Raw genomic sequence first — 9,269 nt, forward strand, 5'->3', positions numbered from 1 at the left:
TTTTGCACTAAAGGAAACAAAAAGTCGATCTTTCAAAACCACTCCGAAGGGGGTGCGAGTTTTTATTATTTAGACTCTCAAAACCACTTCGAAGGGGGTGCGAGATTTTCGAGCCTAAGCTATTAGATGATTTCTTGACGTGACTAAGTGTGCTATATAACACAATGCCCCAGTTTATTTTATGGATCTTTCAAAGTGGTACATGATAGTTTTTGGAAAAAAATAGAGGAAGAAGAAGTCCCCATTTTTAAGAGAAAGGGAAGAGGTTCCCGTTTTGAAACTAAAGTTGCTCCGAAGGGAGTCTTTTGATGGTTTTCAAAGATTTTTCATGCCTTTTCATATTTACATACATGCACGACACCATCATTACTATGCCGGAAGCGGCATGCCCGAAGGGGCCATAATCACTATTATGCCGGAAGCGGCATGCCTGAAGGGGCCATCATTATTATGCCGGACGCGGCATGCCCGAAGGGGCCATCATCATTATTATTATGTCGGGACCGGCATGCCCGAAGGGGCCACCATCTTCAGTATTATGCCGGCAGCATGCCCGAAGGGGCCATCATCAGTATTATGCTGGAAGCGGCATGCCAGAAAGGGCCATCATCATTATTATGCGGGAAGCGGCCTTCCGAAGGGACACTTGTGATACTAAATTTATATTGTGTATTCTAGAATTTGAGTATGCTGTATTTATACTGGGCACGCTAGTATTTGTGTAAGAGCCACAGGACTTGGTTCAGAATGCCGTTTCAGGTTACTCACAGTTTGACTCTTCAACTTGTTTACTGCTGCACTTTCCTTGTTTATGATTTAGTAATGCTTTACATATTCCGTACTGACCCCCTTTTCTTCGGGGGCTGCGTTTCATGCCCGCAGGTTTAGGGACGCGGTTCGGCAATCCAGCCACCTAGGAGGAGTCAGCACGGGGAGTCAGACAGCTCCACTTGCTTTGGAGACTGTTCCTGTTTTGGTATAATTTTGTGTATATATTGCGGGTCATACTATTTAGAAGTCTGCGAACAGCGTGGGTGCCATGGTTACTGTTTAGCCTTGTCGGCCATTATTTTGTTGTACAGAAGTGGCGGTAGCCTCGTTGGCTCGCCTTGTCTTATGTCATGTATATATGTATAAATATGCTTTGGGATGTTTTGAGTTACAGGTCGACTTTGGTATTCCATTTACCGCTTCCAGACTTAGTAAAAAAAAATTGAATGCCATATTGGAGAACAGGTAACATAAGATGGGTTATCGGGCAAGATAAGCTCGGTCACTCGTCATGCCCTATCAAGATGAGGGCGTGACAAAGTGGTATCAGAGCGGGTCAGTCCTCGGCATATTCGCAGACGATGTCTAGTAGAGTCTTGTTTATCGGTGTGTTGTGCAGCACATCTATAAGCAGGAGGCTACGAGACATTAATAGGGTGTCATTCTTTCTTTCATGGTGAAGATCGTGCAGATAGAGCTGTGTCGTAAGTGAAGTCCCTAATCTAATAACCTTGTATGATTTCAGTGATGACTAAGAAGGGTAAAGCGACAGCAGCCCAAAAGGGCAAAGCAGTTATGGATGAGGCAGTTAGCCAAGCCCCTAGGTCTACTAGAGCTCAGACTTACGCTGGAATACACATTCGGTCCCAGAGTCCTCCTACTTCCCCATCTTCGGAGGAGCTCAGAGGGGCACCTGATTCAGCCCCAGCTCCAGCCAGCACCAGTGTCTCCAGTCCTTCAGCCGGATGCTCAGAGTCAGGAGATAAGAGAGATGAAAGATGCTATACATTTGTTAACTCAGATACTTGCTACCCAGGCGGGACGACAGGATAGGGATCATGAGTATCCGGATAGGGCCGCTAGCGCTAGGGCTCGAGATTTTCTTACATTAAATCCCCCAGAATTTAAGGGCACGGACCCTAATGCTGATCCCCAGGAGTTCATAGATGGTATGCAGCATACCTTAGATGTGATGAAGGTGTCGGCTACAGAATCTGTTGAGTTAGCTGCTTATAGGTTACAAGGTATAACAGTTAATTAGTTTCAGTCATGGAGATTATCGAGGGGTAGGGATGCGCCCTTCCACCGACTTGGAAGGAATTCTCGGATGCTTTCTTGCGTCATTATATGCCACCCGAATTAAGGCGGGCAAGGGTTGACAGGTTCCTTAACCTGCGGCAGGGTAGCATGTCTGTTAGAGAGTATAATGTTAAGTTTGATTCTTTAGCCAGATATGCCCCTTCTATTGTGCTGGAAATGGAAGATAGAGTTCACCAATATGTGATGGGATTAGATCCAGGGTTGCAAGAGGCTTGTATGGCAGTAGCAATGCAGCCAGGTATGGATATAGCTCGTGTTCAGGCTTATGCTCAAGGGACAGAGGATCGTAGGCGCCAACGAGAGGCTACCTCGGAGCAGAGTAGTAGTCAGCCCAAGAGAGCCAGGTCAGAGGGTCAGAATAGGGGTTCCACTGGAGAGAGTAGACCCCAATATAGTGCACCTTTGCAGTTTCGAGGATCTCAGCGGGGTATGGAAGCTCCCCCCAGGAAGAGACAAAGTTCTTCTTATACATCGGGTTCTCGGCAGCAGATAGGGTCAGGGCAGGAGGTGATGCCCCCTCCCCGATGTGCGACTTGCGGGAGGCGTCATGTAGGACGGTGTCGTCAGGGTGTATTCTATACTTGTGGTGACCCGTGGAACTATGCTAGAGATTTCCCACAAAGAGTGGGTAGTATTGTTCCTGAGAATTCGGTAGCAGCGTCGTCACCCTCAGTGAGAGCCCTCGAGACAGGACTCTAGACTTCTTCCGGCCGAGGTAGGGGTGGAGGTAGAGTATCTAGTTCCAGTGCTGGGCCGCATCGTATCTACGCTCTAGGTGAAAGGCCGGGTCTAGAGACACCGCAGGATGCACCATCAGGTATACCATCTTAGAGATAATTTATTGGTGGATTTAAGCTATATACGAACTGTCTCTTATCACTATGACATGATATATCACGACGTAAGTAAGAATACGAGCATAGCGGTTAATAGGGTGAATCGAGATAGGGAACCTCGTGAGACACTTAGTTAAACCTTAAGGGGGGAACTGCTCATAGCATAGCAAGACCGTAGTTATAAATCCGAACTAGGGTAAACAAATAAAGGATTATCTTTGATAGAACCTTACGGAACCAATTCAACATTCGAGGACGAATGTTCTAAAGGGGGGGAGGATGTTATATCCCGTATTTTGCGTATTCAGATAATTCAAGACAATTGCAAGAAGTTAAGGACAAGGCTATAGTTTGATCTTGTTTAATACGCAAGTTGTTTATGAAAGTTTTTGAAGTGGAAATATTAAGAAATGCTAGGAGTAAAAAGGGAAATTCACAAGGTGGTTATGGTAATATTGAGGAAGGCTAAGGGCAAATTTAGATTTTGGAGAATAATTTTTTTCATAAATTACAAAACACAAAAAAAAAATGGGCTTGAGAAAAATGGGCCAAGTGGCCGGTTATGTTGGGGTGGGCTTTGGCCCACATGGATAAATTATACATGTACATAAAGATGACTTAATGGTCATATTTATCATTTCATCCATAGAAATCTCAAGAAACTTGGAGAAGGAGAAAAAATCAACAAGGCCTATTCGGCCATAACCAAGAAAAATATAAGCCTCCAATTTTGATCCAAAAAAATATTTTCTTCTAGTATTCCCACTAATTTGAAGGTCCTCTTTAACGTGGTATAATTGCTAGAGCAAGAAGACCTCTCTTTGTTGCATGTTCATAATCATAACCAAGTAAGAAGCTAAGGAGGAAAAGGTAAGAATTAATCTTCTTTTATATGTTATGGATGGTTGTGTATGCTGTAGTGTGTAGAAATGAGTGAAATTCATGAAAATATGGATGTAGTGTTGTGGCCGTGTAGTGTTTATGTGGTATAGAAGAGAATGAATCAATTTTACTTAGTATTTTGGTTGTTGTTGTCATGAATTTTATGTTGATAATGAAAGTTTGATGATTCTAGTTGAAGTTGTAAGTGTTGGAGAGTTGTTTAGAAGCTAATGTGATGTTAAAATCATTTCTTGTATCTATGGAAAATAATGTTGTTAGTGTGTGAATTTTTGGTCGAGTTGGATTCTCGGGGTTGGTTGTATTTACAGGGGAGGTGCTGCCGAAATTTCTGTAAACAAAGTGTTAGTTTAGGATTGGACTCTTAAGTGTCCATAACAAATGTTTGATATCTTTTGACATTGTTGTAGATCTTATGAAAGACGAGACTTAAGTTCGAACTAGCTTAGGAGGCTGACAAGGTATGTAAAGCCTAACCTTTCTTTCTTTTGGCATGTCCTAGAGCCAAGTAAGTTATGATACGTGTCTTGAGGTAACTCTATTCTTAGTTCCGAGCTTGTTAATGATTCTTATTCACTTCTTGATATGCGTATATTTAGGATGGTTGAGATTATTATATGAATGAATAACAAGAAGAGCATAAAGAGTTCTTGTTTTATTTATAAGAGTTCTGTAAGTAGTAATGTCCCTAACTTTTTTAGATGGTCTCGGATTGTCTTGGAAATGCTCGTGGAGGTTTCTATCACGAATAACGTTCATAAATCTCATAAGCGAACTCGGATTGCTTTAGAAACGTTCATGGGGGGTTCTATAATAAATAATGTCCATAACGATATTTGAAAGATACTTGGTATGATTGTTGCTTTAATTTTCCAAAAATAGTTTTTGGAACTTTCGTAGAAGGTTCTGTACTTCAAACGCTCATAACCTTCTTATACTAAGTCGGATTGACCCGAAACTTGTTTCTGAGTCTTCAGGCGTCGGTAAGTATACTTATCCATCGAGTCTTAAAAGTTGATTTATGTGCATTTAGCTTCTCACTACTCTGCTCGTGCATATGGTGGTTAACTTTCTTATGCTAACTCGGATTAACTTGAAATGTGTTTGTGGTTCACTAACGATTTCAAGAAAATTTGTTTTGCACTAAAGGAGACATAAAGTCGATCTTTCAAAACCACTCCGAAGGGGGTGCGAGTTTTTATTAATTAGACTCTCAAAACCACTTCGAAGGGGGTGCGAGATTTTCGAGCCTAAGCTATTAGATGCTTTCTTGACGTGACTAAGTGTGCTATATAACACATGGCCCCAGTTTATGTTATGGATCTTTCAAAGTGGTACATGACAGTTTTTGGAAAAAAAAGAGAGGAAGAAGAAGTCCCCATTTTTAAGAGAAAGGGAAGAGGTTCCCGTTTTGAAACTAAAGTTGCTCCGAAGGGAGTCTTTTGATGGTTTTCAAAGATTTTTCATGACTTTGCAAATTTACATACATGCAGGACACCATCATTACTAAGCCGGAAGCGGCATGCCCGAAGGGGCCATCATCAGTATTATGCCGGAAGCGGCATGCCCGAAGGGGCCATCATCATTATTATGCCGGAAGCAGCCGTCCGAAGGGATTCTTGTGATACTAAATTTATATTGTGTATTCTAGAATTTGCGTATACTGTATTCATACTGGGCACGCTAGTATTTGGGTAAGAGCCACAAGACTTGGTTCAGAATGTCATTTCAGGTTACTCACAGTTTGACTCCTAAACTTGTTTACTGCTGCACTTTCCTTGTTTATGATTTAGTAATGCTTTACATATTCAGTACATATTCCGTACTGACCCCCTTTTCTTCGGGGGCTGCGTTTCAGGCCCGCAAGTTCAGGGACGCGGTTCGGCAATCCAGCCACCTAGGAGGAGTCAGCACGGGGAGTCAGACAGCTCCACTTGCTTTGGAGACTGTTCCTGTTTTGGTATAATTTTGTGTATATATTGCGGGTCATACTCTTTAGAAGTCTGCGAACAAAGTGGGTGCCATGGTTACTGTTTAGCCTTGTCGGCCATTATTTTGTTGTACAGAAGTGGTGGTAGCCTCGTTGGCTCGCCTTGTCTTATGTCATGTATATATGTATAAATATGCTTCGGGATGTTTTGAGTTACAGGTCGACTTCAGTATTCCATTTACCACTTCCAAACTTAGTAAAAAAAAATTTGAATGCCATATTGGAGAACAGGTAACATAAGATGGGTTATCGGGCAGGATAAGCTCGGTCACTCGTCATGCCCTATCAAGATGAAGGCGTGACAATTTTTGATTGTTGTTGTTGTGGACTCTATGATGAAAATGAAAGTTTAATGGTTCACATTGGAGTTGTAATTGTTTGTGGGCTGTGGTAGATGCTAATATCATGTTAATATAGTTTCTTGCATTTAGATAAACGATGTTGCAAAACGTGTGGTTGTTGGTAGGATTTGTGAAATTGGAACAAAAGAATGTGTTGTTGTTGTTCTTGATGAATTTGGAGGATTGTGGGTTGTATGGTATGTTGGTCGGGCTGTTATGAATATTGTGCGGGTTGTCCGAAGTGTTCTCGAGTCTTGTTTGAATGACCTCGGGTTAAGACTTGAACGTGTGATCATTGGTGTTGGCTTGATTGTACGTGGTTGAATTGAATGTAAAGGGAATGTCGTCAAATTATTTAGAAAGGAGTTACTAACGTTAGAATACGTTTTTAATCTCTTCGTAGTTTAATCGTAGTTCTGACATCTTAATATAGGTTGAAGCGCTAATGGGCAGCGTATACGTGTTGTGTTACGAATAAACGCTAAAGGTATGTAAAGCCTATCCCTTCTTTCTTTTGGCATGTCCTAGATGTAAGTAAGATATGATATGAGCCTTGGGGTAATTCTATTCACAAGTTCTGAGTACTAAAATGTCCATAACTTTCTCATACTAACTCGGATTGACTCGAAACGTGTTTATGATCCTTTAAGTGTCGATTAGCGTACTTATTTATCGAGTCTTAAAATTTGATTTATGTGCATATAGTTTCTCACTACTCTGCTCGTGCGTGCCTCGATATGTCTTTCACTGAGCCCAGGCCAGGATATGTTATCGTGCATAGTTCCACTGCATTGTTCCGAAGTATGATGTGTTCCGAAGTATGATGTGTTTCGAAGTATGATGTGTTCTGAAGCATGATGTGTTACGGAGTTATTCCCTATTCTGGAGTATGATGTGTTATGGCGCCAATGACGGGGTGGCGACCATGCTTTGCTCACCGATTCCCATAATGGGCCGGATATGACATATGACACCGACATGCATAATTTGTGTTCCGAAAATAAGCGTCTTGGCATTTTGGACAATTTACTTACTTTCCGTACCTCTTGTAACATGTGACATTAATATGCATGATTTGTGCTTTAAAGGTAAGCATTTTGTTATTCTGGATAGAGCACTTACTTTTGTATGGAAGTCCTTAATATTCTAAACGCAAGTAGACTGTGGGTCAGTAAATACGTACGAGTGTCCATCTCGGACAGTAGTCACGGCCTACGGGGTTGGGTCGTGATAGAAGTGGTATCAGAGCAGTTCGTCCTCGGAATGTCTATAGGCCGTGTCTAGTAGAGTCTTGTTTATCGGTGTGTGGTGCACCACATCTATAAACAGGAAGCTACAGGACATTTAGGATAATTACCCTTCCTTCGATCTTAGATCGTGCGATAGAGCTGTATTATTAGGATGGTTCCTTTCTAACGAATTGCTGTATCTACAGCGATGCTCCAAAAAGAGCGATAGCGTCAGTATTTAGGGAAATCGCTTCTTATTCTTTTTCTGCAGGTGATTGTAGATTGACGAAGAATGAAGAGGTCAGCTTCGGATAGTGGGGGTGCTAAGAAGGCCCCTAGAGTATCTCCAGTACCGAGTAAGAGAAGCCTCATCTATTCTATTGAGACTGATCCTTCGGAGGACCCGGCAATAATTCCTCCAGAGTTTCTGACCCACAGGGAAGAGGACCCCGCGGAGGGCAGTTACGATACAGATCCCTCGGAGGATCAGGCGACGATTCCTCCAGAGTTTCTCACCCCTAGGGAGGAGGACCTCGCAGAGAACAATTACGACACAGATCCATCCGTATTCTTTTGGGACACCGGAGGAGAAGATTTTCGAGGCCATGCCAGTTGCTCCTATGGCGGAGCACTACGTTAGACAGGCCTCCCCGGTGAGTGTTACGGACTACTCCAGTCCCCTATCCTGGCCGTCAGTAAACCAGGAATTTCCCGGTTATCTATACTCCTCCGATTCAGATGCGAGCAACGATGGAGGTCAGACGAGCGGACGGCGGACAGACGATGATGAGGAGCACACTCCACATGGCAGCTCCCCAGATCAGACCCGAGACCGATCGGCTACAGGTATATGAGTTCTCCTTGGGACTCTCTATGTATGTGTAACTCCCGTAGAGTAATATTTAATAATGGAAAACGGGAAACCCAAAGGGGCTGGTGATCCAGTATTTATAAGTAACGACGACTGAGGTGTCTCCGCCACCGGTGGAAATCTAGAAACCCCGGATGAAAGATAGTCATGTATATGAATGAAAAGTGAATATTGAGGATTTGAAAGGCTTACACAGTAAATGTATAGTTAGAAGAGTAAAAGACCCTCTCTAGATCAGAGGGAGACGCGTTACGAGAATATTTTGGAAGTTGTTAAGACACTGAATTGCTCCAGATTACGTGATAAAGGTCGTGCGGTGAAGTGGATGCAATCATACCAGCATTAACGCACCGAATTTCATCAGAGTTTCGAGGTTAAGCGTGCTAGGGCAAGAGAAATTTTGGGATGGGTTACCCCTGGGAAGTGTATTAAAAGTTCCGTAAATGTAGATATAAGAGAAAAATAGGAAGTTAGGGTAACCTAAAGGAAATCAGAGTATGCGGAGTGGTTAGAAACCTTAGAGAGGTCGCGTAGGCCGAGGTGGACTAGACTAGTGAAGAGGAAGAAAGTGCAACATAGTTCTGAATTAGGGTGAGTTTGAATAGCGTTTGGAAATATTTTGTAAGCGAGAGGGTGGTGAATATATATGTATGCATATGATATCCCATTTATGACTGTACCGGTCGGTAGGTGAATCCCAGCAACCAGTGTTGCGATGTATGAAAGACATTAATTGAACGAAGTTCAAGAGACAAAATTAAAAATATAGTTTTGATGTTATGAGGTAAACTGATAGTGGTTCCACTACTGGTTAAGGTTGGAAATTCCTAGTACAATGATATTCGGGAATAGAAAGGGAGTGAGTATGTGGAGGGGAAGGAGCTCTGAAGTGTCGGAAATGTTAAAGGAAAGGAATATGGGTACGTAAAGCCTCTAAGAGAGACACGACGGGCAAAGCACGAAAGAAATTTGAAGAACAGGTCTGTAGAGGAATAGACCCAAGGAAGGTTA

Source organism: Lycium barbarum, chromosome 2, assembly GCF_019175385.1.
Source record: "Lycium barbarum isolate Lr01 chromosome 2, ASM1917538v2, whole genome shotgun sequence".
Taxonomy (NCBI): Eukaryota; Viridiplantae; Streptophyta; class Magnoliopsida; order Solanales; family Solanaceae; genus Lycium; species Lycium barbarum.